Raw genomic sequence first — 26817 nt, 5'->3', positions numbered from 1 at the left:
GGACAGAGTGAGGGGACAGAGAGAGGGGGACAGAGAGAGAGGGGGACAGAGAGAGGGGCAGAAAGAGTGCGACAGAGGGAGGGGGATAGAGAGAGCGGGACAAAGGGAGGGGGACAGAGAATGGGGGAGTGAGAGAGAGATACAGAGTTGGGGAGAGAGAGTCCGTCAGAGAGAGGGGGACAGTGAGCCGGGGACAGAGACTGGGGGACAGAGAGAGGGGGATGGACTGAGTGGGGAACTGGGTTTGGGTTGGACGGAGAGGGAGTGGACAGAGAGAGAAGGGATAGAGAGGGGGGACAGAAAGAGATGCGGACAGCGAGAGCAAAGGGACAGAGAGAGAGGGAACAGAGACAGTCGGACAGAGAGACGGGGACACAAAGAGAGGTGACAGAGAGGGAGCAGAGAGAGGGCGACAGAGAGAGGTGACAGCGAGGGGGCAGAGAGAGGGTGACAGAGAGAGGGGTCAGAGAGAGGGGGACAGCGAGAAGGAGGGACAGAGAGAGGCGGATGAGTGAGAGAGGGGCAGAGAGAGCCGGGTGGGAGAGCGAAGGGGACAGAGAAAGTGGGGACAGAGAGGGGGACACTGAGAGAGGGGGTCAGAGAGGGAGGGGGACAGAGAGAGAGAGAGGGACAGAGAGGGGGGGACAGAGAGAGGGGGACAGAGAGAGGGGGACAGAGAGAGAGAGGGCGACAGAGAGTGGAGGGACAGAGAGAGAGGGACAGAGAGACGGTGACAGAGAGGGTCAGTGAGAGGGCGATAGAGATGGGGGAACAGAGAGCGGGGAACAGAGCGAGGGGGCAGAGAGAGGGGGTCAGAGAGAGAGAGAGGGTTAGAGAGAGAGGGGGACAGAGAGAGAGGGGACAGAGAGATGGTGACAGAGTAGGGGCAGAGAGAGGGCGACAGAGGGGGGATTGTGAGAGGAGGGACAGAGCGAGGGGGAGAGAGAAAGGGGGGACAGAGAGAGAGGGACAGAGAGAGAGGGGACAGAGAGAGGGGAACAGAGAGAGTGGGACAGAGAGAGGTGGACAGAGAGGGTGGGGGACAGAGAGAGGGGGACAGAGTGGGGGGGGCAGAGAGAGAGGGACAGAGAGTGGGCAGAGAGAGGGCAACAGAGAGAGGGGGGCAGAGACCGGGGGAGAGAGAGGGCAGAGAGAGGGGGGGGAACAGAGAGAGAGAGGGGGACAGAGAGGGGCGACAGAGAGGGAGGGGGACAGAGAGAGAGGGGAAAGAGAGGGGGTACAGAGAGAGAGGAGGACAGAGAGAGAGGGGGAAAGAGAGGGGGAACAGAGAGAGAGGGGGACAGTGAGAGTGGGCAGTGAGAGAGGGGGACAGAGAGTGTGGGCAGAGAGGGGGCGACATAGAAAGAGGGGGACAGAGAGCGGGGGGAACAGAGAGAGGGGGGACAGAGAGAGCGGGACGGAAAGCGGGGGACAGAGAGCGGGGGAGGTAGAGGGCATCAGTGAGAGGGGGTCAGAGAGAGAGTGGGACAGAGAGAGGGCAACATAGAGAGGGGGACATAGAGAGGGGGACAGAGAGTGGGGCTCAGAGAGTGGTGGAGAGAGTGGGGGAGAGAGAGGGCTACAGAGAGAGGGGGACAGAGTGGGGGAGAGAATGGGGGAAAGAGTGGGGGAGAGAGGGGGCAGAGAGAGGGGGACAGAGAGAAGAGGGACAGAGAAAGGAGGACAGAGAGAGAGGGGGACAGAGAGAGAGGGGCAGAGAGAGGGGGACAGAGAGAGGGGGGACAGAGAGAGGGGCACAGCGAGAGGGGGGAAGAGGGGGGCAGAGAGAGAGGTGGACAGAGAGAGAGGGGGACAGAGAGAGGGGGACAGAGAGTGGGGGACAGAGTGGTGGACAGAGAGGGGGGACGGAGAGAGGGGGACAGAGAGATGGGGGGGAAGAGGGGGGCAGAGAGAGAGGGGGACAGAGAGAGAGGGGACAGAGAGAGGGGGACAGAGTGGGAGAGAGTGGGGGCAGAGAGAGAGGGACAGAGAGTGGGCAGAGAGAGGGCAACAGAGAGAGGGGGACAGAGACCGGGGGAGAGAGAGGGGGCAGAGAGAGGGCGACAGAGAGAGAGGGGGACAGCGAGAGGGGGACAGAGAGAGAGGGGGACAGAGAGAGGGGGACAGAGTGGGAGAGAGGGGGGCAGAGAGAGATGGGGAAAGAGAGCGTGAGCAGAGAGCGAGGGGGACAGAGAGAGGGGGGAAAGAGAGGGGGGACATAGAAAGAGGGGGACAGAGAGCGGGGTAACAGAGAACGGGGGGACAGAGAGAGGGTGAAAGAGAGAGGGGGGACAGAGTGAGGGTGAAAGAGAGAGGGGGACAGTGAGAGGGGGACAGAGAGAGGGGGACAGAGAGCGGGGACAGAGGGAGGGGGAAGAGAGAGGGGGACCGAGAGAGGGTCAGAGAGAGTGGGACAGATGGGGTCGTGCGGTACAGGGGGGGAGAGGACAGAGAGTGGAGGGATAGAGGGGGGACAGTAAGAGATGGGGACCGAGAGAGCATGGGGACAGAGAGACGAGGACAGCGAGAGGGGGGAAAGAGAGATGGGGACAGAGAGAGAGGGGGGGGATAGAGGGGGTCAGAGAGAGGGAGTCAGAGAGAGTGGGACAGAGAGACGGGGACACAGAGAGAGATGACAGAGAGGGGGCAGAGAGAGGGTGACAGAGAGAGGGGGACAGAGAGAGGGGGACAGCGAGAAGGAGGGACAGAGAGAGGCGGATGGGAGAGAGAGGGGCAGAGAAAGGGGGGACAGAGAGGGGGGGACAGAGAGAGAGGGGGACAGAGAGGGGGGGACAGAGAGAGAGGGGGACAGAGAGAGGGGGACAGAGAGAGAGGGGGACAGAGAGAGGGGGACAGAGAGAGGGGGACAGAGAGAGTGGGACAGCGAGAAGGAGGGACAGATAGAGGCGGATGGGAGAGAGAGGAGCAGAGAAAGGGGGGACAGAGAGGGGGGACAGAGAGAGAGGGGGACAGAGAGGGGGGGACAGAGAGGGGGGACAGAGAGAGAGGGGGACAGAGAGAGGGGGACAGAGAGAGAGGGGGACAGAGAGAGGGGGACAGAGAGAGAGGGGGACAGAGAGAGGGGGACAGAGAGAGGGGGACAGAGAGAGTGGGAAAGCGAGAAGGAAGGACAGATAGAGGCGGATGGGAGAGAGAGGGGCAGAGAAAGGGGGGGCAGAGAGGGGGGACAGAGAGGGAGGGGGACAGAGAGGGGGGGACAGAGAGGGGGGGACAGAGAGAGAGGGGGACAGAGAAAGGGGGACAGAGAGAGAGGGGAACAGAGAGACCGGGACAGAGAGAGGGGGTCAGAGAGAGGGGGACAGCGAGAAGGAGGGACAGAGAGTGGCGGATGGGAGAGAGAGGGGCAGAGAAAGGGGGGACAGAGAGAGAGGGGACAGAGAGAGTGGGCAGAGAGCGGGGGGGACAGAGAGGGGGGGCATAGAAAGAGGGGAACAGAGAACGGGTGGAAAGAGAGAGGGTGAAAGGGAGAGGGGGGACAGAGAGAGGGTGAAAGAGAGGGGGGCAGAGAGAGGGGGACAGAGAGAGGGGGACAGAGAGCGGGGGACAGAGAGCGGGGACAGAGAGAGGGAGAAGAGAGAGGTGTTCAGAGAGAGTGGGACAGAGTGACGGCGACACAAAGTGAGATGACAGAGAGGGGGCAGAGAGAGGGCGACAGAGAGAGGGGGACAGAGAGAGGGGGACAGCGAGAAGAAGGGACAGAGAGAGGTGGATGGGAGAGAGAGGGGCAGAGAGAGCCGGGTGGGAGATAGAAGGGGACAGAGAAAGGGGGGACAGAGAGGGGGACAGTGAGAGAGGGGGTCAGAGAGAGAGGGGGACAGAGAGAGAGAGGGACAGAGAGGGGGGTACAGAGAGAGGAGGACAGAGAGAGTGGGACAGCGAGAGGGGGGAAAGAGAGAGGGGGACAGAGAGAGGGGGACAGAGAGCGGGGGACAGAGAGCGGGGGACAGAGAGAGGGTCAGAGAGAGTGGGACAGATGGGGTCGTGCGGTACAGGGGGGGAGAGGACAGAGAGTGGAGGGAGAGGGGGACAGTAAGAGATGGGGACAGAGAGATCATGGGGACAGAGAGACGGGGACAGAGAGAGGGGGGACAGAGAGAGGGGGACAGAGACAGGGGGGGATAGAGGGGGTCAGAGAGAGGGAGTCAGAGAGAGTGGGACAGAGAGAGGGGGAGATAGAGGGGGTCATAGGGAGGGGGGACTGAGAGTGGCGGCACAGAGAGTGGGGGACAGAGTGGGGGAAGGGAGGGGGAGAGAGAGGGCTACAGAGGGGACAGAGAAAGGGGATACAGATAGGGGGACAGTGAGAGAGGGGGTCAGAGAGAGAGGGGGACAGAGAGAGAGAGCGGGACAGAGAGGGGGGGACAGAGAGGGGGTGCAGAGAGAGAGGGGAAAGAGAGAGAGTGGGCAGAGAGAGAGTTGGACAGAGCGAGGGGGACAGAGATAGAGATGGGGACAGAGAGAGAGGGGGACAGAGAGGGGGACAGAGAGAGGGGGGACAGAGAGAGGGGGGACAGAGAGAGTAGGGACAGAGAGAGGGGGACAGAGAGCGGGCAACAGAGAGGGGTGGACGGTGGGGAACAGCGAGATGGTGACTGAGAGGGGGCAGAGAGAGGGCTACAGAGAGGGGGGGACAGAGGTTTGGGACAGAGAGAGGGTGGAATGAGGGGGGAGGGCAGAGAGACGGGGACAGAGAGAGGTGGGACAGAGAGACAGTGACAGAGAGGGGGCAGAGAGAGGGCGATAGAGATGGGGACAGAGAGCGGGGAACAGAGCGAGGGGGCAGAGAGAGAGGGGGTCAGAAAGAGAGGGGGACAGAGAGAGAGGGGGACAGAGAGAGAGGGGGACAGAGAGAGAGGGGTTACAGAGAGAGGGGGACAGAGAGAGAGGGGGACAGAGAGAGAGGGGGTCAGAGAGAGAGGGGGTACAGAGAGAGAGGGGGACAGAGAGGGGGGCAGAGGGGGTGCAGAGGGGGGTACCAGAGAGGGAACAGAGAAAGGGGGAGAGAGAGAGGGGGCAGAAAGAGGGGGGACAGAGAGAGAGAGGGGGCAGAGAGAGAAGGGGCAGAGAGACGGTGACAGACCAGGGGCAGAGAGAGGCCAACAAAGAGAGGGGACAGTGAGGGGGGGGACAGAGAGAGGATGGACGGGGGGGCGAACAGAGAGACGGTGACTGAGGGGACAGTGAGGGGGGGAAAGAGAGAGGGGGACGAGGGGGACAGAGAGGGGGGGACAGAGAAACTGTGACAGAGAGTGGGCAGAGAGCGGGCGACAGAGAGGGGTGGACGGGGGGGGGGCGAACAGAGAGATGGTGACTGAGAGGGGGCAGAGAGACGAGGACAGAGAGAGGGGGGACAGAGAGACGGTGACAGAAAGGGGGCAGAGAGAGGGCGATAGAGATGGGGGAACAGAGAGCGGGGAACAGAGCGAGGGGGCAGAGAGAGGGGGTCAGAGAGAGAGAGGGATATAGAGGGGGGGGCAGAGAGAGAGGGGACAGTGAGAGAGAGGACAGAAGGGGGATGGGGGGGCACCAGAGTGGGGGGGGGGCAGAGAGAGGGGACAGAGCGAGAGGGAACAGAGGGAGAGGGGACAGAGAGATGGTGACAGAGTAGGGGCAGAGAGAGGGCGACAGAGGGGGGTAGTGAGAGGAGGGACAGAGAGAGGGGGAGAGAGAGAGTGGGGGACAGAGCGAGGGGGACAGAGAGAGAGGGGGACAGAGAGAGAGGGGGACAGAGAGAGGGGACAGACAGAGGAGGGACAGAGAGAGGTGGAAAGAGAGAGGGGGGGCAGAGAGAGAGGGACAGAGAGTGGGCAGAGAGAGGGCAACAGAGAGAGATGGACAGAGACCGGCGGAGAGAGAGGGGGCAGAGAGAGGGGGGGACAGAGAGAGAGAGGGGGACAGAGAGGGGGGACAGAAAGGGAGGGGGACAGAGAGAGGGGGACAGAGAGAGAAGGGGGACAGAGAGAGAGGGGGAAGAGAGATAGGGGGAAAGAGAGGGGGCACAGAGAGAGGAGGACAGAGAGAGGGGAAAGAGAGGGGGGACAGAGAGAGAGGGGGACAGAGAGAGTGGGCAGAGAGGGGGGTACATAGAAAGAGGGGGACAGAGAGCGGGGGGAACAGAGAACGGGGGGACAGAGAGCTGGGGGTCAGAGAGAGGGGGACAGAGAGAGGGGGACAGAAAGCGGGGAACAGAGAGCGGGGGAGGTAGAGGGCATCAGTGAGAGGGGGTCAGAGAGAGAGTGGGACAGAGAGAGGGCAACATAGAGAGGGGGACAGAGAGAGGGAGACAGAGAGTGGGGCACAGAGAGTGGTGGAGAGTGTGGGGGAGAGAGAGGGCTACTGAGAGAGGGGGACAGAGTGGGGGAGAGAATGGGGGAAAGAGTGGGGGAGAGAGGGGGCAGAGAGAGGGGGACAGAGAGAGGAGGGACAGAGAAAGGGGGACAGAGAGAGAGGGGGACAGAGAGGGGACAGGGAGAGGGGGATAAAGAGGGGGGGACAGAGGGAGGGGGACGGAGGGAGGGGGAACAGAGAGATGGTGACTGGGAGGGGGCAGAGAGAGGGGGACAGAGAGGGGGGGACAGAGAGAGGGGGACAGAGAGAGGGAGACAGACCGAGGGAGGACAGAGAGACGGTGACAGAAAGTGCGACAGAGAGAGGGGGACAGAGAGGGGTGGACGGGGGGTGAACAAAGAGATGGTGACTGAGAGGGGGCAGAGAAAGGGCTACGGGGGGGGGGTCAGAGAGGGGAAGACAGAGAGAGAGGGGGACAGAGAGACTGTGACAGAGAGGGGGCAGAGAGCGGGCGACAGAGAGAGGTGGACGGGGGCGAACAGAGAGATGGTGACTGAGAGGGGGCAGAGAGAGTGCTGCAGAGAGGGGGGACAGAGGTTTGGGACAGAGAGATGGTGGACTGAGAGAGGGGGCAGAGAGACGGGGACAGAGAGAGGGGGGAAAGAAAGACGGTGACAGAGAGTGGGCTGAGAAAGAGGGACAGAGAGAGGGGGGAAAGAGAGACGGTGACAGAGAGGGGGCAGAGAGAGGGTGACAGAGAGCGGGGAACAGAGCGAGGGGGCAGAGAGAGGGGGGCAGAGAGAGAGGGATAGAGAGAGGGGACAGAGAGAGAGGGGGACAGAGAGAGAGGGGGACAGAGAGGGAGGGGGTCAGAGAGAGAGAGGACAGAGGGGGGAATGGGGGGGCCATAGTGGGGGGGCAGAGAGAGAGGGACAGAGAGGGGGGGACAGAGAGGGGGGAACAGAGAGAGGGAGGACAGAGGGAGGGGGACAGAGGGAGGGGTCAGAGGGAGGGGAACAGATGGAAGGTACAGAGTGGAGGAGAGAGAGGGGCAGAGAGAGGGCGATAGAGATGGGGGGACAGAGAGCGGGGAACAATGCGAGGGGGCAGAGAGAGGGGGCGACAGAGAGGGGAACAGAGGGGGGGAAAGAGAGAGGGGGGCTGAAAGTGGAGGGACAGAGAGAGAGGGGGACAGAGAGAGGGGACAGGGAGAGGGGTACAGAGGGAGAGGGGACAGAGGGAGGTGGGACAGAGAGATGGTGACAGAGAGGGGGCACAGAGAGGGGGACAGAGAGCAGGGGGTACAGAGAAACGGGGACAGAGAGAGGGGGGATAGAGAGTGGGGGAGAGAGAAGGAGTCGGGACACAGAGAGGGGCGACAGAGAGAGGGGGGCAGAGAGAGGGGGGCAGAGGGAGGGGGGACAGAGAGACGGTGACAGAGAGGGGGCAGAGAGAGTGCGAAAGAGAGAGGTGGCAGAGAGATGCGGACAGAGTGGGGGGGGGCGAGAGACGGGGACAGAGAGAGGGACAGAGAGAGGGGGACAGAGAGAGAGAGGACAGAGGGGGGACAGGGGCGTACCAGAGTGGGGGGGCAGAGAGAGGGGGACAGAGCGAGGGGTCAGAGAGAGAGAGGGAATGAGAGAGAGAGGGGGACAGAGAGTGAGGGGACAGAGAGAGAGAGGACAGATGGAGGGACGGGGGGGACCAGAGTGGGGGGGGCACAGAGAGGGGGACAGATAGGGGGGGACAGAGAGGGGGAACAGAGATGGGAGAACAGAGGGAGGGGGACAGAGGGAGGGGGACAGAGTGGGGGAGAGAGGGGGCAGAGAGAGGGCGATAGAGATGGGGGACAGAGAGCGGGGAACAGTGCGAGGGGGCAGAGAAAGGGGGAAGAGAGAGAGGGGGACAGAGAGAGGGGGGACAGAGAGAGGGGGTACAGAGAGAGGGGGGACAGAGAGAGGGGACAGAGGGGGGTCACAGAGGGGGGGAATTAAGATTGGAACAGAGAGAGGGGGACTGAGAGAGGGGGCAGAGAGAGGTGGGGACAGAGAGAGGGGGGTCAGAGGGGGGACACAGAGGGGGGAACAGAGGGGGAAACAGAGAGAGGGGGACTGCGAGAGGGGGACAGAGAAAGAGGGGGACAGAGAGAGAGGGTGACAGGGAGAGAAGGGACAGAGAGAGAGGGGACAGAGGGAGGGACAGGAGGGGACTGAGGGGGCATCAGAGAGAGGGGGCCAGAGAGAGGTGGGACAGAGTGAGGGGCAACAGAGCAAGGGGGCAGAAAGAGGGGGGACAGAGAGAGAGGGGACAGAGAGGGGTCAGAGAGAGGGCAACAGAGAGAGAGGAGACAGATAGCAGGGGAGACAGAGGGGGGAGAGGGGGATGAGAGAGGGGGGGTGAAAGAGGGGTTGGTGAGAGAGGGTGTGAGAGTGGGGAGAGATAGGTGGAGAAAAAGGGGGGAGAGAGAGGGGTAGAGAGAGACTGGGGGAGAGGTGCTGGATAGAAAGCGTGTAGAGAGGGGGGAGAGAGTGGGGAGAGACAGGGGAGAGACAGGGGTGGGGGGGAAGAGGGGAGAGAGAGGGGAGGAGAGAGAGAGGGGAGTGAGAGAGGGGTGAGAAAGAGGGGGTGAAGGAGTGGGTGTGAGAGAGAGGGTGTGTTTGAGAGAGAGTCGGTGTGAGAGAGAGAGGGGTGAGAGAGAGAGGGGTGAGAGAGAGAGAAGGTGTGAGAGAGAAGGGGTGTGAGAGCCAGAAGAGGTGTGAGAGAGAGAAGGGGTGTGAGAGAGAAGGGGTGTGAGAAATAGGGGTGGAGAGGGAGAGAGAGACGTGGGGTGAGAGCGAGAGAGTGGGGTGAGAGAGTGAGATGGGATGGAGAGAGTGGGGGTGAGAGAGACAGAGGGAGATGGAGGGGGAGAAGGAGGGGGCAGAGAGGTGGAGAGAGAGGGGGATGGGGTGAGAAGGGGTTTAGAGAGAAGGGTTGATAGAGAGAGAAAAAGTGGGGGGTAAGAGAGAGAGTGGAGTGAGAAGGAGAGGGTGTGAGAGAGAGAGTGGGTGAGAGAGAGGGGGTGAGCGAGAGGGGTGAGGGGGAGGGGTTAGAGAGAGAGCGCGGGGTAAGAGAGAAAGTTGGTGAGAGAGGGAGGGGGTGAGGGGGTGAGAGGGAAGAGGGGTGAGAGGGGAGACAGAGAGAGGTAAAAGCGAGAGGGGATGAGAGAGTGAGGGGGGTTGAGAGAGGGGGTGGTGAGAGGGAGCTCTTAGACACAGAGGGAGTGAGAGAGAGGTGTGAGAGAAAGGGTGAGGGAGACAAAGTGTGATTGAGAAAGAGAAAGTGGGGAGGGGGTAAGAGAGAGAGTGGAGTGAGAAGGAGAGGGTGTGAGAGAGAGAGTGGGTGAGAGAGAGGGGTGAGAGAGAGGAGGAGAGAGAGGGTGAGGGGGAAGAGAGAGAGGGGGAAAGAGAGAGGGGAAGAGAGAGAGAGAGGGTGGAGAGAGAGGGGGAAGAGGGAGGGAAGAGAGAGAGGGGGAGAGAGGGGGCTGAGAGAGAGAGGTGTTGAGAGAGAGGGGGTGAGAGAGAGGAATTGAGAGAGAGAGAGGGTGAGAAACAGGGTGTGAGAGAAAAGGGGTGTGAGAGAGAAGGGATGTGAGAGAGAAGGTGTGTGAGGCAGAGGGGGTGGGAAAGAGAGAGCGACGTAGGCTAAGAGAGAGAGAGTGGGGTGAGAGAGTGAGATGGGAGTGAGAGAGAGGGGGTGTGAGAGACAGGGGGAGAGAAAGGGTGGAGAATGGGAGGCAAGAGAAGGGGTAGAGAAAAGGGGAAAGAGAAGGGAGAGAGAGATGGGGAGACAGAGAGGGGGAGAGAGAGAGAGGGTGAGAGAGACGGGGGTGAGAGAGAGGGGGTGAGAGAGAGGGGATGAGAAAGAGAGAGAGTGAGAGAAAAAGAGAGCGTATAAGTGAGAAAGAGAGAGCTTGAGTAAGAAAGAGAGAATGGGTGAAAGAGAGGGTGCGAGACAGAGAGGTTGAGAGACAAGGGGTGATTGAGAGAGAGAAAGTGGGGAGGGGGTAAGAGAGAGAGTGGAGTTAGAAGGAGAGAGTGTGATTGAGAGAGTGGGTGAGAGAGAGTGGTGAGCGAGAGGGGTGAGAGGGGTAGGGGTTAGAGAGAGCGCGTGGGGTAAGAGAGAAAGGGTGTGAGAGGGAGTAAGAGAGAGGGGTGAAGAGGGGATGAAAGAGAGAGAAGGGTGAGAGAGAGAGGGGTTGAGAAAGAGAGAGGGCGTGAGAGATTGAGGGTGTGAGAGAGTGAGGGGATGAGAGAGTGAGAGGGGTTGAGAAAGGGGTGGTGAGAGAGAGATGGATTGAGAGAGAAGGGGTGTGAGAGCGAGAAGAGTTGTGAGAGAGAAGGGGTGTGAGAGAGAGAAGGGGTGTGTGAGAGAGAGGGGGTGTGAGAGAGAAGGGGTGTGAGAAATAGGAGGTGGAGAGAGAGAGAGAGAGACGTGGGGTGAGAGTGAGAAAGTGGGGTGAGAGCGTGAGATGGGATGGAGAAAGAGGGAAATGGAGGGGCAGAGAGAGGTGGAGAGAGAGGGGGCTGGGGGTGAGAAGGGGTTGAGAGAGAAGGGTTGATTGAGAGAGAAAAAGTGGGGGGGGGGTAAGAGAGAGAGTGGAGTGAGACGGAGAGGGTGTGAGAGAGAGTGGGTAAGAGAGAGTGGCGCGAGAGCGAGGGGTAAGAGAGAGTGGGTGAGAGAGAAAGGGGGCAGCGAGCGAAAGAGGGATGAGAGAGATGGGACGTGAGACAGAGAGCGAAAGGGGTGAGAGAGGGGGTGAGATAGACAGTGAATGATGGGTTGAGAGAGAGAGAGAGACAGACAGACAGACAGAGAGAGAACGAGTGAATAGATGAGAGAGTTAGAGTGGTGTGAGGGAGATGGGCTGAGAGAGTGGGCGCAAGAGAGTGACAGAATGAGAGCAAGGAGGAGGGAGGAAGAAAGGGGTCAAAAGAGAGAGAGAAATGGGGTGAATGAGAGAAAGAGGGCACGAGGGAGGGGGTATATATAGAGAGAGAGAGCGGGGGTGTGAGACAGAGCACGGAAGGGAAGGGGAATGAGAGAGAGAAAAAGGGAGCATGAGACAGAAGGCAATAGAGCGAGAGAGAGTGCGGGAGAGAGACAGGGGTGCGAGAGAGAGGGGTGAGAGAGAGAGACACAGAGAGGTGGGTAAGAGATATGGGGTGTGGGCGGGGGGGGGGGTAGAGTGAAGGGGTGAGCGAGAGAGGGAGTGAGAGAGGGTATAAAGGGGAGAGAGTGTGAGGGGTGACAGAGAAAGGGGTGAGAGTGACAGAGCAGGGTGGAGAGAGAGGGGGTAAGATAGAGCGAGGGGGAGAGAGATAACAAGGTGAGAGAGAAAGGGGGTGTGAGAGAAAGTGGCTGAGAGAGAGAGAGGCTGAGAGAGAGGGTGTTGAGAGAGAGGCAGTGAGAGAGAGAGGGTGAGAGAGATAGTGAATGGTGAGAGAGAGAGGGCGTGAGAAAGAGAGTGGGTAAGAGAGAGGGCATGAGAGAGGGGTGAGAGAGGGGGAGAGAGAGGGGGAGAGGTGGTGAAGAGGGGGGTGAAAGGGTAAGAGAGTTAGTAGGGTGTGTGAGAGAGGGTGTTATAGAAAGCGGGAGAGAGAGTGGAATTAGAGAGGGGGTGAGAGAGAGGAGGGCAGTGAGAGAGAACGGCTGAAGGAGAGAGGGGGTGCAAGAGAGGGATGGGCTGAGAGAGAGAGGGGCTGAGAGAGGGAGGGGCTCAGAGAGAGATGGGCTGAGAGACAGATGGGCTGAAAGAGAGGGGTGAGATAGGGAGATTGTGAGAGAGGAGGGATGTGAGTGGGAGGGGGAAAGAGGGACGGGATGAGAGAGGGAGGGTGATAGAGAGAGGTGTGAGAGAGAGGGCTGAGAGAGAGGGGAGAGAGGGGGGAGAGAGGGAGGGTGTGAGAGTGGAAGGGTGTGAGAGTGGGATGGGATGAGAGAGGGAGGATGTGAGAGAGAGGGGTGTGTGTGTGAGAGAGAGAGAGGTGAGAGAGAGGGTGAGAGAGAGTAGTGAGAGACGGGGGAGAGAGAGAGAGGAGAGGGGAGGGGAGAAGGTAAGAGAGTTAGAGTGGTGAGAGAAAGAGAGGGGTGACAGAGAGGGTTTGAGAGAGAGAGAGGGTGTAAGAGGGGGTGAGAGAGGGGGGTAAGGAGGTAGGTGGGTGAGGGGGTGTGTGGGGGATGGGGGTGGGAAAGGGGTTTGGAGGGGGTGAGGGAGGTGGGGGAAGATAGACGGGGTGTGAGGGGGGTGGGGGAGAGAGAGGTGTGTGAGAGGGGGTGAGGGGGGCTGAGAGAGAGAGGTGGGTGAGAGAGAGGGGGGGATGAGAGAGAGGTTGGTGAGAGATGGGGAATGAGAGAGGGGGGTTGAGAGAGAGAGAGAGGGTGGGAGAGAGGGAGGGGATGAGAGAGAGGGTGAGAATGAGGGGGGTGAGAGAGAGGGAGTGAGAAGGAGAGAGAGGGGATGAGAAAGAGATAGAGAGAGGGTGGGAGAGAGGGAGGGGGTGAGAGAGAGAGAGAGAGAGACGTGTGTGAGAGCGGGAGGGGTGCAAGAGAGGTGAGTAAGTGAGAAGGGTATGAGAGAGGAGATTTGAGAGAGAGGGGTGAGAAAGAGCGCGGGAGAGGGGGTAAGAGAGAAAGGGGTTGAGAGAGCGGGGGTGAGAAAGCGAGGGGCTGACAAAGAGAGAGGGGGTTTGAGAGAGCGAGAGAGAGCGGGTGAGAGAGAGAGAGAGGAGGATGAGGGGGGTGAGAGAGAGAGGGTGAGAGATGGGGATTGAGGGAGAGAAGGGTGAGAGAGAGAGAGAATGAGAGAGAGGAGGATGAGGGGGGTGAGAGAGAGAGGGTGAGAGAGAGGGGTTGAGAGAGAAAAGGGTGAGAGAGAGCGAGAGAGAGCAGGTGAGAGAGAGAGAGGAGAATGAGGGGGTGAGAGGGAGAGGGTGACAGAGAGGAGTTTTAGAGAGAGAGGGGTTTGAGAGAGCGAGTGAGAGCGGGTGAGAGAGAGGGAGGAGGATGAGGGAGGTGAGAGAGAGAGGGTGAGAGATGGGGATTGAGGGAGAGTAGGGTGAGAGAGAGAGAGAGAGAGGAGGATCAGGGGGTGAGAGAGAGGGGTTTTAGAGAGAGACGGGGTTTGAGAGAGCGAGAGAGCGCAGGTGAGAGACAGAGAGGACGATGAGGGGGGTGAGAGAGAGAGGGTGAGAGAGAGGGGGTTTAGAGAGAGGGGGGCTTGAGAGAGCGAGAGAGCGCGGGTGAGAGTGAGAGAAGAGGATGAAGGGGGTGAGAGAGAGGGGGTGAGAGAGAGAGGGTTTAGAGAGAGAAGGGGTTTGAGAGAGCAAGAGAGAGCAGGTGAGAGAGGGAGGAGGATGAGGGGTTGAGAGAGAGGGGTTGAGAAAGAGAGAGGTATTGAGCGAGAGAGAGAGCCTGAGAGAGAGAGGAGGATGAGGGGGGTGAGAGAGAGGGTGAGACAGAAGGGGTTTGAGAGAGCAAGAGAGCGCGGGTGAGAGAGAGGGAGGAAGATGAGGGGGGTGAGAGAGAGAGGGTGAGAGAGGGGTTGAGAGAGAGAGGGGGTTTGAGAGGGCGAGAGAGCGCGGGTGAGAGAGAGAGAGAGGAGGATGAGGGAGGTGAGAGAGAGAGGGTGAGAAAGGAGGGTTGAGAGAGAGGGGGGGTTTGAGAGAGCAAGAGAGAGCGGGTGAGAGAGAGAGAGGAGGATGAGGGTGTGAGAGAGAGAGGGTGAGAAAGAGGGGTTGAGAGAGAGAGGGGGTTTGAGAGAGCGAGAGAGAGCGGGTGAGAGAGAAAGGAGGATGAGAGGGGTGAGAGAGAGAAGTTGAGAGAGAGGGGTTTTAGAGAGAGAGGGGTTTTGAGAGAGCGAGAGAGAGCGGGTGAGAGAGAGAGAGGAGGATGAGGAGAGTGAGAGAGAGAGGGTGAGAGAGAGGGGTTGAGAGAGACAGGGGGTTTGAGAGAGAGGGGTTTTGAGAGATCGAGAGAGAGCGGGTGAGAGAGAGAGAGAGGAGGATGAGGGGGGGTGAGAAAGAGAGGGTGAGACAGAGGGGTTGACAGAGAGAGAGGGTTTGAGAGAGCAAGAGAGAGCGGGTGAGACAGAGAGGAGGATGAGGGGGGGTGAGAAAGAGAGGGTGAGAGAGAGGGGTTTAGAGAGAGAGGGGGCTTGAGAGAGCGAGAGAGCGCGGGTGAGAGAGAGAGAGAGGAGGATGAGGGGGGGTGAGAAAGAGAGGGTGAGACAGAGGGGTTGACAGAGAGAGGGGGTTTGAGAGAGCAAGAGAGAGCGGGAGAGACAGAGAGGACGATGAGGGGGGTGAGAGAGAGAGGGTGAGAGAGAGGGGGTTTAGAGAGAGAGGGGGCTTGAGAGAGCGAGAGAGCGCGGGTGAGAGTGAGAGAAGAGGATGAAGGGGGTGAGAGAGAGGGGGTGAGAGAGAGGGGGTTTAGAGAGAGAAGGGGTTTGAGAGAGCAAGAGAGAGCGGGTGAGAGAGGGAGGAGGATGAGGGGTTGAGAGAGAGGGGTTGAGAGAGAGAGAGGTATTGAGCGAGAGAGAGAGCCTGAGAGAGAGGAGGATGAGGGGGGTGAGAGAGAGGGTGAGACAGAAGGGGTTTGAGAGAGCAAGAGAGCGCGGGTGAGAGAGAGGGAGGAAGATGAGGGGGGTGAGAGAGAGAGGGTGAGAGAGGGGTTGAGAGAGAGAGGGGGTTTGAGAGGGCGAGAGAGCGCGGGTGAGAGAGAGAGAGAGGAGGATGAGGGAGGTGAGAGAGAGAGGGTGAGAGAGGAGGGTTGAGAGAGAGGGGGGGTTTGAGAGAGCAAGAGACAGCGGGTGAGAGAGAGAGAGGAGGATGAGGGTGTGAGAGAGAGAGGGTGAGAAAGAGGGGTTTTGAGAGAGAGGGGGTTTGAGAGAGCGAGAGAGAGCGGGTGAGAGAGAGAGGAGGATGAGGGGGGTGAGAGAGAGAAGTTGAGAGAGAGGGGTTTTAGAGAGAGAGTGGTTTTGAGAGAGCGAGAGAGAGCGGGTGAGAGAGAGAGAGGAGGATGAGGAGAGTGAGAGAGAGAGGATGAGAGAGAGGGGTTGAGAGAGAGAGGGGGTTTGAGAGAGAGGGGTTTTGAGAGAGCGAGAGAGAGCGGGTGAGAGAAAGAGAGGAGGATGAGGGGGTGAAAGATAGAGGTTGAGAGAGGGTGTTTGAGAGAGAGAGGGGGTTTGAGAGAGCGAGAGAGAGCGGGTGAGAGAGAGAGAGGAGGATGAGGGGGGGTGAGAAAGAGAGGGTGAGACAGAGGGGTTGACAGAGAGAGGGGGTTTGAGAGAGCAAGAGAGAGCGGGTGAGAGAGAGAGGAGGAAGAGGGGGTGAGAAAGAGACGGTGGGAGAGAGGGGTTGAGAGTGAAAGGGGGCTTGAGAGAGCGAGAGAGAGAGGAGGTTGAGGGGGGTGAGAGAGAGAGAGGGTGAGAGAGGGGGGTTTTGGAGAGAGAGGGGGTTTGAGATAGCGAGGGCGAGCGGGTGAGAGAGAGAGGGGAGGATGAGGGGGTGAGAGAGAGAGGGTGAGAGAGAGGGGTTTTAGAGAGAGGGGGTTTGAGAGAGCGAGAGAGAGCGGGTGAGAGAGAGAGGAGGACGAGGAGAGTGAGAGAGAGAGGGTGAGAGAGAGGGGTTGAGAGATAGGGGTTTTGAGAGAGCGAGAGAGAGCGGGTGAGAGAGAGAGAGGAGGATGAGGGGGGTGAGAGAGAGAGGTTGAGAGAAGGGGTTTGAGAGAGAGAGAGGGTATGAGAGAGCGAGAGAGAGCGGGTGAGAGAGAGAGAGAGAGGAGGATGAGGGGGGGTGAGAAAGAGAGGGTGAGACAGAGGGGTTGACAGAGAGAGGGGGTTTGAGAGAGCGAGAGAGAGCTGTTGAGAGAGTGAGAGAGGAGGATGAGGGGGTGAGAAAGAGACGGTTGGAGAGAGGGGTTGAGAGTGAAAGGGGGCTTGAGAGAGCGAGAGAGAGAGGAGGATGAGGGGGGTGAAGAGAGAGAGGGTGAGATAGGGGGATTTGGAGAGAGAGGGGGTTTGAGAGAGCGAGAGAGAGCGGGTGAGAGAGAGAGAGGAGGATGAGGTGGTGAGAGAGAGAGAGGGTGAGAGAGAGGGGTTTTAGAGAGAGGGGGTTTGAGAGAGCGAGAGAGAGCGGGTGAGAGAGAGAGGAGGACGAGGAGAGTGAGAGAGAGAGGGTGAGAGAGAGGGGTTGAGAGATAGGGGTTTTGAGAGAGCGAGAGAGAGCGGGTGAGAGAGAGAGAGGAGGATGAGGGGGGTGAGAGAGAGAGGTTGAGAGAAGGGGTTTGAGAGAGCGAGAGAGAGCGGGTGAGAGAGAGAGAGAGAGGAGGATGAGGGGGGGTGAGAAAGAGAGGGTGAGACAGAGGGGTTGACAGAGAGAGGGGGTTTGAGAGAGCGAGAGAGAGCTGTTGAGAGAGTGAGAGAGGAGGATGAGGGGGTGAGAAAGAGACGGTTGGAGAGAGGGGTTGAGAGTGAAAGGGGGCTTGAGAGAGCGAGAGAGAGAGGAGGATGAGGGGGGTGAAGAGAGAGAGGGTGAGATAGGGGGATTTGGAGAGAGAGGGGGTTTGAGAGAGCGAGAGAGAGCGGGTGAGAGAGAGAGAGGAGGATGAGGTGGTGAGAGAGAGAGAGGGTGAGAGAGAGGGATTTTAGAGAGAGGGGGTTTGAGAGAGCGAGAGAGAGCAGGTGAGAGAGAGAGAGGAGGATGAGGAAGAGAGGGTGAGAGAGAGGGGTTGAGAGAGAGGGGGTTTGAGAGAGCGAGAGAGAGCGGGTGTGAGAGAGAGGAGGATGAGGGGGGTGAGAGAGAGAGGGTGAGAGAGAGAGAGGAGGATGAGGGGTGTGAGAGAGAGAGGTTGAGAGAGAGGGGGTATAGAGAGAGAGAGGGGGGGTTTGAGAGTGCGAGAGAGAGCGGGTGAGAGAGAGACGAGGACGAGGGGGATGAGACAGAGCGCTGGTGAGAAAGAGGGGTTGAGAGAGTGGGGGTTTGAGAGAGCGAGAGAGAGCTGTTGAGAGAGTGAGAGAGGAGGATGAGGCGTGTGAGAGAGAGAGGGTGAGAGAGGGGGTTTTTTGAGAGAGAGGGTGTTTGAGAGAGCGAGAGAGAGAGCGGTTGAGAGAGAGAGAGGAGGATGAGGGGGGTGAGAGAGAGAGAGGGGTTGAGAGAGAGGGGTTATGAGAGAGCGAGAGAGAGCGGGTGAGAGAGAGTGAGGAGGATGGGGGGGTGAGAGAGAGAGGGTGAGAGAGAGGGGTTGAGATAGAGGGGGTTTGAGAGAGCGAGAGAGAGCGGGTGAGAGAGAGAGAGGAGGATGGGGGGAGTGAGAGAGAGAGGGTGAGAGAGAGGGGTTGAGAGAGAGAGGAGGTTTGAGAGAGAGGGAGTTTGAGAGAGCGAGAGAGAGCGGGTAAGAGAGAGAGAGGAGGATGAGGGGTGTGTGAGAGAGAGGGGTTTTAGAGAGAGAGAGGGGTTTGAGAGTGCGAGAGAGAGCGGGTGAGAGAGAGAGAGGGGGATGAGGGGTTGAGAGAGAGAGGGTGGGAGTGAGGGGTTTTTGAGAGAGAGGGGTTTGAGAGAGCGAGAGAGAACGGGTGAGAGTGAGAGAGAGAGGAGGATGAGGGGGGTGATAGAGAGGGGTTGAGAGAGAGAGGGTGTTTGAGAGAGCGAGAGAGAGCGGCTGAGAGAGAGTGAGGAGGATAAGGGGGGTGAGAGAGAGAGTGTGAGAGAGAGGGGTTGAGAGAGAGAGGGGGTTTGAGAGAGCGAGAGAGAGCGGGTGAGAGAGAGGGAGGAGGATGAGGGGGTGAAAGAGAGAGAGGGTGAGAGAGTGTGGTTGAGAGAGAGGTGTTTTGAGAGAGCGAGAGAGCGCGGGTGAGAGAGAGAGAGAGGTGGATGAGGGGGTTGAGAGAGAGAGAGGGGTTGAGAGAGAGGGGGGTTTGAGAGAGCGAGAAAGAGCGGGTGAGAGAGAGTGAGGAGGATGGGGGGGTGAGAGAGAGAGGGTGAGAGCGAGGGGTTGAGAGAGAGCGTGTTTGAGAGAGCGGGTGAGAGAGAGAGAGAGAGGGGAGGATGGTGGGTGAGAGAGAGAGAGGGTGAGAGAGAGAGGGGTTTTAGAGAGAGGGCGTTTGAGAGAGCGGGTGAGAGAGAGAGAGGAGGATGAGGGGGGTGAGAGAGAGGGGGTTTGAGAGATCGAGAGAGAGCGGGTGAGAGAGAGAGGGTGAGAGACAAGTGTTGAGAGAGGGGGGGTGTGGGGGGTTTGAGAGAGCGAGAGAGCACGGCTGAGAGAGAGAGAGAGGGAGAGGAGGATGAGGCGGGTGAGAGAGAGGGTGAGAGACAAGTGTTGAGAGGGGGGGGTGTGGGGGGTTTGAGAGAGCGAGAGAGCACGGCTGAGAGAGAGAGAGGGAGAGGAGGATGAGGCGGGTGAGAGAGAGGGTGAGAGAGAGGGGTTGAGAGAGAGGAGGTTTGAGAGAGCGAGAGAGAGCTGTTGAGAGAGTGAGAGAGGAGCATGAGGCGTGTGTGAGAGAGAGAGGGTAAGAGAGAGGGGTTTTTGAGAGAGAGGGGGTTTGAGAGAGCGGGAGAGAGCGGGTGAGAGAGAGAGAGAGAGGATGTTGAGGGGGGTGAGAGAGAGGGTGAAAAACAGGGGTTTTAGAGAGCGAGGTGGTTTGAGAGAGCGAGAGAGAGCGTGTGAGAGAGAGAGAGGAGGATGAGGGGGTGAGAGAGAGAAGGTGAGTGAGAGGGGTTTAGAGAGAGGGGGGTTTGAGAGAGCAAGAGAGAGCGGGAGAGAGAGAGAGATAGGAGGATGAGGGGGGTCAGAGAGGGAGGGTGAGAGAGGGGTTTAGAGAGAGGGGGTTTCAGAGAGCGAGAGAGAGAGCGGGTGAGAGAGAGAGAGGAGGAGGAGGTGGTGAGAGAGAGTGAGAGAGAGAGGGGTTTAGAGAGGGGGTTTGAGAGAGCGAGTGAGAGCGGGTGAGAGGGAGAGGGTATCATGAGGGGGATGAGAGAGAGAGGGTGAGAGAGGGGTGGAGAGAGAGAGGGGTTTTGAGAGAGCGAGAGAGAGCGGGTGAGAGAGAAGAGGATGAGGGGGGTGAGAGAGAGGGTGAGAGAGAGGGGTTATAGAGAGAGAGACGGGGTTTGAGAGAGCGAGAGATGGCGGGTGAGAGAGAGAGAGGAGGATGAGGGGGGTGAGAGACAGAGGGTGAGAGAGAGGGGTTTTAGAGAGAGAGGGGTTTGAGGGAGCGAGAGACAGCGGGTGAGAGAGATAGAGGAGGATGAGGGGGGTGAGAGAGAGGGTGAGAGAGAGGGGTTATAGAGAGAGAGAGACGGGGTTTGAGAGAGCGAGAGATGGCGGGTGAGAGAGAGAGAGGAGGATGAGGGGGGTGAGAGACAGAGGGTGAGAGATAGGGGTTTGAGAGATTGACGGGGTTTGAGAGAGCGAGAGAGAGCGGGTGAGAGAGATAGAGGAGGATGAGGGGGGTGAGAGAGAGGGTGAGAGAGAGGGGTTATAGAGAGAGAGAGACGGGGTTTGAGAGAGCGAGAGATGGCGGGTGAGAGAGAGAGAGGAGGATGAGGGGGGTGAGAGACAGAGGGTGAGAGATAGGGGTTTGAGAGATTGACGGGGTTTGAGAGAGCGAGAGAGAGCGGGTGAGAGAGATAGAGGAGGATGAGGGGGGTGAGAGTCAGAGGGTGAGAGAGAGGGGTTTTAGAGAGAGAGGGGTTTGAGGGAGCGAGAGACAGCGGGTAAGAGAGAGAGAGAGAAGAGGATGAGGGGGGTGAGAGAGAGGGTGAGAGAGATCAGTTATAGAGATAGACGGGGTTTAAGAGAGCGAGAGAGAGCGGGTGAGAGAGAGAGAGAGGAGGATGAGACGGGTGTGAGAGAGAGAGAGAGGGTGTGAGAGAGGGGTTTTAGAGAGAGAGGGTTTTTGAGAGAGTGAGAGAGCGCGGGTGAGAGAGATAGAGAAGTATGAAGGGGGGGTGAGAGACAGAGGGTGAGAGATAGGGGTTTTAGAGAGAGGGGGGTTTGAGAGAGCGAGAGAGAGCGGGTGAGAGAGAGAGAGGAGGATGAGGGTGTTGAGAGAGAGAGGGTGAGAGAGACGGGGTTTACAGAGAGAAGGGGTTTGAGATAGCAAGAGAGAGCGGGTGAGAGAGCGGGAGTAGGATGAGGGGGTGAGAGAGAAAGAGTGAGAGAGAGGGGTTTGAGAGAGCGAGTTAGAGCGGGTGAGAGAGAGAGAGGAGGATGAGGGGGGTGAGAGAGGGTGTTAGAGAAGGTGTTTGAGAGAGCAAGAGAGAGCGGCTGAGAGAGAGGGAGGAGAATGAGGGTAATGAGAGAGAGAGGGTGAGAGAGAGGGGTTGAGAGAGAGAGGGGGTTTTTGAGAGCGAGAGAGAGGGTGAGAGAGAGAGAGGAGGATGAGGGGGTGAGAGAGAGAGAAGGTGAGAGAGAGGGGTTTAGAGAGAGGGGGTTTGAGAGAGCAAGAGAGCGCGGGTGAGAGAGAGAATTAGGAGGATGAGAGGGGTGAGAGAGGGAGAGTGAGAGAGGGGTTTAGAGAGAGGGCATTTCAGAGAGCGGGTGAGAGAGAGAGAGGAGGAGGAGGTGGTGAGAGAGAGTGTGAGAGAGAGGGGTTTAGAGAGGGGGTTTGAGAGAGCGAGTGAGAGCGGGTGAGAGGGAGAGAGTATCATGAGGGGGATGAGAGAGAGAGGGTGAGAGAGAGGGGTTGAGAGAGAGGGGTTTTGAGAGAGCGAGAGAGAGCGGGTGAGAGAGAAGAGGATGAGGGGGTGAGAGAGAGGGTGAGAGAGAGGGGTTATAGAGAGAGAGAGACGAGGTTTGAGAGAGCGAGGGATGGCGGGTGAGAGAGAGAGAGGAGGATGAGGGGGGTGAGAGACAGAGGGTGAGAGATAGGGGTTTTAGAGATTGACGGGGTTTGAGAGAGCGAGAGAGAGCGGGTGAGAGAGATAGAGGAGGATGAGGGGGGTGAGAGACAGAGGGTGAGAGAGACGGGATTTAGAGAGAGACGGGGTTTGAGGGAGCGAGAGACAGCGGGTGAGAGACAGAGAGAGGGGGGGGATGAGGGGGGTGAGAGATAGTGTGAGAGAGAGGGGCTTTAGAGTGAGGGGGGTTTTGAGAGAGCGAGAGAGCAGGTAAGAGAGAGAGAGAAGAGGATGAGGGGGGTGAGAGAGAGGATGAGAGAGATCATTTATAGAGAGAGACGGGGTTTAAGAGAGCGGGTGAGAGAGAGAGAGGAGGATGAGACGGGTGTGAGAGAGAGAGAGGGTGTGAGAGAGGGGTTTTAGAGAGAGAGGGTTTTTGAGAGTGTGAGAGAGAGCGGGTGAGAGAGATAGAGGAGGATGAAGGGGGGGTGAGAGACAGAGGGTGAGAGATAGGGGTTTTAGAGAGAGGGGGGGTTTGAGAGAGCGAGAGAGCGGGTGGGAGAGAGAGAGGAGAATGAGGGTGTTGAGAGAGAGAGGGTGAGAGAGACGGGGTTTAGAGAGAGAAGGGGTTTGAGATCGCAAGAGAGAGCGGGTGAGAGAGCGGGAGTAGGATGAGGGGGTGAGAGAGAGAGGGTGAGAGAGAGGGGGTTTGAGAGAGCGCGTTAGAGCTGGTGAGAGAGAGAGAGGAGGATGAGGGGGGTGAGAGAGGGTGTTAGAGAAGGTGTTTGAGAGAGCAAGAGAGAGCGGCTGAGAGAGAGGGAGGAGAATGAGGGTGATGAGAGAGAGAGGGTGAGAGAGAGGGGTTGAGAGAGAGAGGAGGTTTTTGAGAGCGAGAGAGAGGGTGAGAGAGAGAGGAGGATGAGGGGGGTGAGAGAGACAGGGTGAGAGAGGGGTTTTAAAGTGCGAGATGGTTTGAGAGAGCGAGAGAGAGCGGGTGAGAGAGAGAGAGGAGGGTGAGGAGGTGAGAGAGAGAGAGGGTGAGAGAGAGAGGGGTTGAGAGAGAGGGGGTTTAGAGAGCGAGAGAGAGCGGGTGAGAGAGAGAGAGAAGAGGATGAGGGGGGTGAGAGAGAGGGTGAGAGAGAGGGGTTTAGAGAGAGAGGGGGTTTGAGAGAGCGAGAGAGCGGGTGAGAGAGAGAGTATGATGAGGGGGATGAGAGAGAGAGAGTGAGAAAGAGGGGTTTTAGTGAGAGAGGGGTTTTGAGAGAGCGAGAGAGAGCGGGTGAGAGAGAGAGAGCGAAGAGGATGAGGGGGATGAGAGAGAGGGTGAGAGAGAGGGGTTTTGGTGAGAGAGGGGTTTTGAGAGAGCGAGAGAGAGTGGGTGAGAGAGAGAGAGAAGAGGATGAGGGGTATGAGAGAAAGGGTGAGAGAGAGGGTTTCAGAGAGAGAGGGGGGTGCGAGAGCGAGAGAGAGCGGGTCAGAGAGAGAGAGAGGCGGATGGGGGGGGAGAGAGAGAGTGTGAGAGAGAGGGGTTTTAGAGTGAGGGGGTGGTTTGAGAGAGCGAGAGAGAGCGGGTGAGAGAGAGAGAGAGAGGAGGATGAGGGGGGTGAGAGAGAGTGTTGAGAGAGCGAGAGGATGATGAGGGGGGTGAGAGAGAAACGGTGAGAGAGGGGTTTTAGTGAGAGAGGGGGTTTGAGAGAGCGTGAGAGTGCGGGTGAGAGAGAGAGAGAGGAGGATGAGGTTGGTGAGAGTGAGTGTGTGAGAGAGCGAGAGGATGATGAGGGGGTGAGAGAGAGGGTGTGAGAGAGGGGTTTAGAGAGAGAGGAGTTTTGAGAGAGGGGGAGAGAGCGGGTGAGAAAGAGAGAGGAGGATGAGGGGAGTGAGAGAGAGAGGGTGAGAGAGAGGATTTGAGAGAGAGAGAGGGGTTTAACAGAGCGGGTGAGAGAGAGGGAGGAGGATGAGGGGCGTGAAAGAGAGAGAGGGTGAGAGAGGGGGGTTGAGAGAGAGACGGGGTTTTAGAGAGCGAGACAGAGCGGGTGAGAGAGAGAGGAGGATGAGAGCGGTGAGAGAGTGAGAGGGTGAGAGAGAGGGGTTGAGAGAGAGAGGGGGATTGACAGAGCGAGAGAGAGCAGGTGAGAGAGAGAGGAGGATGAGGGGGGTGAGAAAGAGAAGGTGAGAGAGAGGGGTTGAGAGAGAAATGGGGTTTGAGAGAGCGGAAGAGAGCGGGTGAGAGAGAGAGAGGAGGATGAGGGGGGTGAGAGAGAGAAAGGGTGAGAGAGAGAGAGGAGGATGAGGGGGGTGAGAGAGAGAATGGGTGAGAGAGAGGGGGGTTTTAGAGAGAGAGGGGGTTTGAGAGAGCGGGTGAGAGAGAGAGAGTAGGATGAGGGGGATGAGAGAGAGGGTGCGAGAGAGGGGTTGAGAGAGAGGGGGGTTTGAGAGAACGAGAGAGAGCGGGTGAGAGAGGGGGAGGAAGATGAGGGGGTGAGAGAGAGGGGGGTTTGAGAGAGCGAGAGAGAGCAGGTGAGAGAGAGAGAGGAGGATGAGGGGGTGAGAGAGAGGGTGAGGTAGAGGAGTTTTAGACAGAGAGGGGGTTTGAGAGAGCGAGAGAGAGCAGGTGAGAGAGAGAGGAGGATGAGGGGGTAAAAGAGAGAGGGTGAGAGAGAGGGGTTTTAGAGAGAGGGGGTTTGAGAGAGCGAGAGAGAGCGGGTGAGAGAGAGGAGGATGAGGGGGTGAGAGAGAGAGGGTGAGAGAGAGAGGAGGATGAGGGGGTTGAGAGAGAGAGGTTGAGAGAGAGGGGGTTTAGAGAGAGAGGGTGTTTGAGAGAGCGGGAGAGAACGGGTGAGAGAGAGAGGAGGATGAGGGGGGTGTGAGAGAGAGGTTGAGAGAGGGGGTTTGAGAGAGAGGGGGTTTGAGAGAGCGAGAGGATGATGAGGGGGGTGAGAGAGAAACGGTGAGAGAGGGGTTTTAGTGAGAGAGGGGGTTTGAGAGAGCGTGAGAGTGCGGGTGAGAGAGAGAGAGGAGGATGAGGTTGGTGAGAGTGAGTGTGTGAGAGAGCGAGAGGATGATGAGGGGGTGAGAGAGAGGGTGTGAGAGAGGGGTTTAGAGAGAGAGGAGTTTTGAGAGAGGGGGAGAGAGCGGGTGAGAAAGAGAGAGGAGGATGAGGGGAGTGAGAGAGAGAGGGTGAGAGAGAGGATTTGAGAGAGAGAGAGGGGTTTAAGAGAGCGGGTGAGAGAGAGGGAGGAGCATGAGGGGCGTGAAAGAGAGAGAGAGGGTGAGAGAGGGGTTTTAGAGAGAGAGGGGGTTTGAGAGCGCGAGAGAGAGCGGGTGAGAGAGAGGAGGATGAGGGGGTGAGAGAGGGTGAGAGAGAGAGGAGGATGAGGGGGTTGAGAGAGAGAGGTTGAGAGAGAGAGGGTTTAGAGAGAGAGGGTGTTTGAGAGAGCGGGAGAGAACGGGTGAGAGAGAGAGGAGGATGAGGGGGGTGTGAGAGAGAGGTTGAGAGAGGGGGTTTGAGAGAGAGGGGGTTTGAGAGAGCGAGAGAGAGCGGGTGAGAGAGAATGAGGAGGATGAGGGGGGCGAGAGAGAGAGGGTGAGAGCGAGGGGTTCAGAGAGAGTGGGATTGAGAGTACGAGAGAGAGTGGGTGAGAGAGAGAGAGGAGGATGAGGGTGGTGAGAGAGTGAGAGAGGGTGAGAGAGAGGGGGGTTTTAGAGAGAGAGGGGTTTGAGAGAGCGGGTGAGAGAGAGGAGGAGGATGAGTGCGGTGAGAGAGAGAGTGAGAGAGAGAGAGAGGAGGATGAGGGGGGTGAGAGAGAGAGGGTCAGAGAGAGGGGTTTTGGAGAGAGAGAGGGTTTGAGAGAGCGAGAGAGATTGGATGAGAGAGAGGAGGATGAGGGGCGTGAGAGAGAGGGGTTGAGAGAGCGAGAGAGAGCGGGTGAGGGAGAGAGAGGAGAATGAGTGGGGTGAGAGAAAGAGGGTGAGAGAGAGGGGTTGAGAGAGAGAAAGAGGCGGTTTGAGAGAGCGAGAGAGAGCGGGTGAGAGAGAGAGGAGGAGGAGGGGGTGAGAGGGAGAGGGTGCGAGAGAGGGGTTTTAGAGAGAGAGGGGTTTGAGAGAGTGAGAGAGAGCGGGTGAGAGAGAGAGTAGGATGAGGGGGGTGAGAGAGAGGGTGAGAGAGAGGGGTTTTAGAGAGAGAGGGTGTTCGAGAGAACGAGGGAGAGCGGGTAAGAGAGAGAGAGGAGGATGAGGGGGTGGGAGAGAGAGGTGAGAGAGAGGGATTGAGAGAGAGATGGGGTTTGAGAGAGCGAGAGAGAGCGGGTGAGAGAGAGGAGGATGGGGGTTGAGAGAGAGAGGGTGAGAGAGAGGGGGGCTTTGAGGGATCGAGAGAGCGGGTGAGAGAGAGAGAGAGAGAGGAGGATGAGCGGTGAGAGAGCGAGGATGAGAGAGAGGGGTTGAGAGAGAGATGGGGATTGAGAGAGCGAGAGAGCACGGGTGAGGGAGAGAGAGGAGGATGAGAGGGGGTGAGAGCGAGTGTGTGAGAGAGCGAGAGGATGATGAGGGGGTGAGAGAGAGAAGTTGAGAGAGAGGGGTTTTAGTGAGAGAGGGGGTTTGATAGAGCGAGAGAGGGCGGGTGAGAGAGAAAGAGGAGGATGAGGGGGGTGAGAGAGAGAGTGTGAGAGAGGGGGGTTTTAGAGAGAGGGGGTTTGAGAGAGCGAGAGAGAGCGGGTGAGAGATAGAGGAGGATGAGGGAGAGAGGGTGAGAGAGAGGGGTTTTAGTGAGAGATGGGGTTTGAGAGAGCGAGAGAGCGCGGGTGAGAGAGAGAGGAGGATGAGGGGTGTCAGAGAGAGAAGGTGAGAGAGAGGGGTTTTAGTGAGAGAGGGGGTTTGATAGAGCGAGAGAGAGCGGGTGAGAGAGAATGAGGAGGATGAGAGGGTGAGAGAGAGTGTGAAAGAGAGGGGTTTTAGAGAGAGGGCGTTTGAGAGAGCGAGAGAGAGCGGGTGAGAGAGAGAGGAGGATGAGGGAGGTGAGAGAGAGGGTGAGAGAGAGGGGTTTAGACAGATAGGAGTTTTGAGAGAGCCGAGAGAGAGCGGGTGAGAGAGAGAGAGGAGGAGGGGGGTGAGAGAAAGATGGTGAGAGAGAGTGGTTGTGAGAGTGAGGGGGTTTGAGAGAGCGAGAGAGAGCGGGTGAGAGAGAGAGAGGAGGATGAGGGCGGTGAGAGAGAGAGGGTGAGAGAGGGGGGTTTAGAGAGAGGGGTTTGAGAGAGCGAGAGAGCGCGGGTGAGAAAGATATAGGAGGATGAGGGGGGTGAGAGAGAGCGGGTGAGAGAGAGGGGATGAGAGAGAGGAGCTCTGTGAGAGAGAGAGCTGGAGAGAGAGAGAGAGGAGGATGAGGGGGTAAGAGAAAGAGGGTGAGAGAGAGGGGTTTTAGAGAGAGGGGATTTGAGAGAGCGAGAGAGAGCAGGTGAGAGAGAGAGAGAGGAGGATGAGGGGGTGAGAGAGAGGGTGAGGTAGAGGAGTTTTAGAGAGAGAGGGGGTTTGAGAAGCGAGAGAGAGCAGGTGAGAGAGAGAGGAGGATGAGGGGGTGAGAGAGAGAGGGTGAGAGAGAGGGGTTTTAGAGAGAGAGGGGTTTGAGAGAGCGAGAGAGAGC

This window comes from Chiloscyllium plagiosum, unplaced genomic scaffold (assembly GCF_037043375.1).
Source record: "Chiloscyllium plagiosum isolate Xiang-an unplaced genomic scaffold, Cpla_swu_hap1 HiC_scaffold_45, whole genome shotgun sequence".
In the NCBI taxonomy this organism is placed as follows: Eukaryota; Metazoa; Chordata; class Chondrichthyes; order Orectolobiformes; family Hemiscylliidae; genus Chiloscyllium; species Chiloscyllium plagiosum.
The sequence above is the reverse complement of the archived record's forward strand: the minus strand, read 5'-3'. Positions refer to the sequence as shown.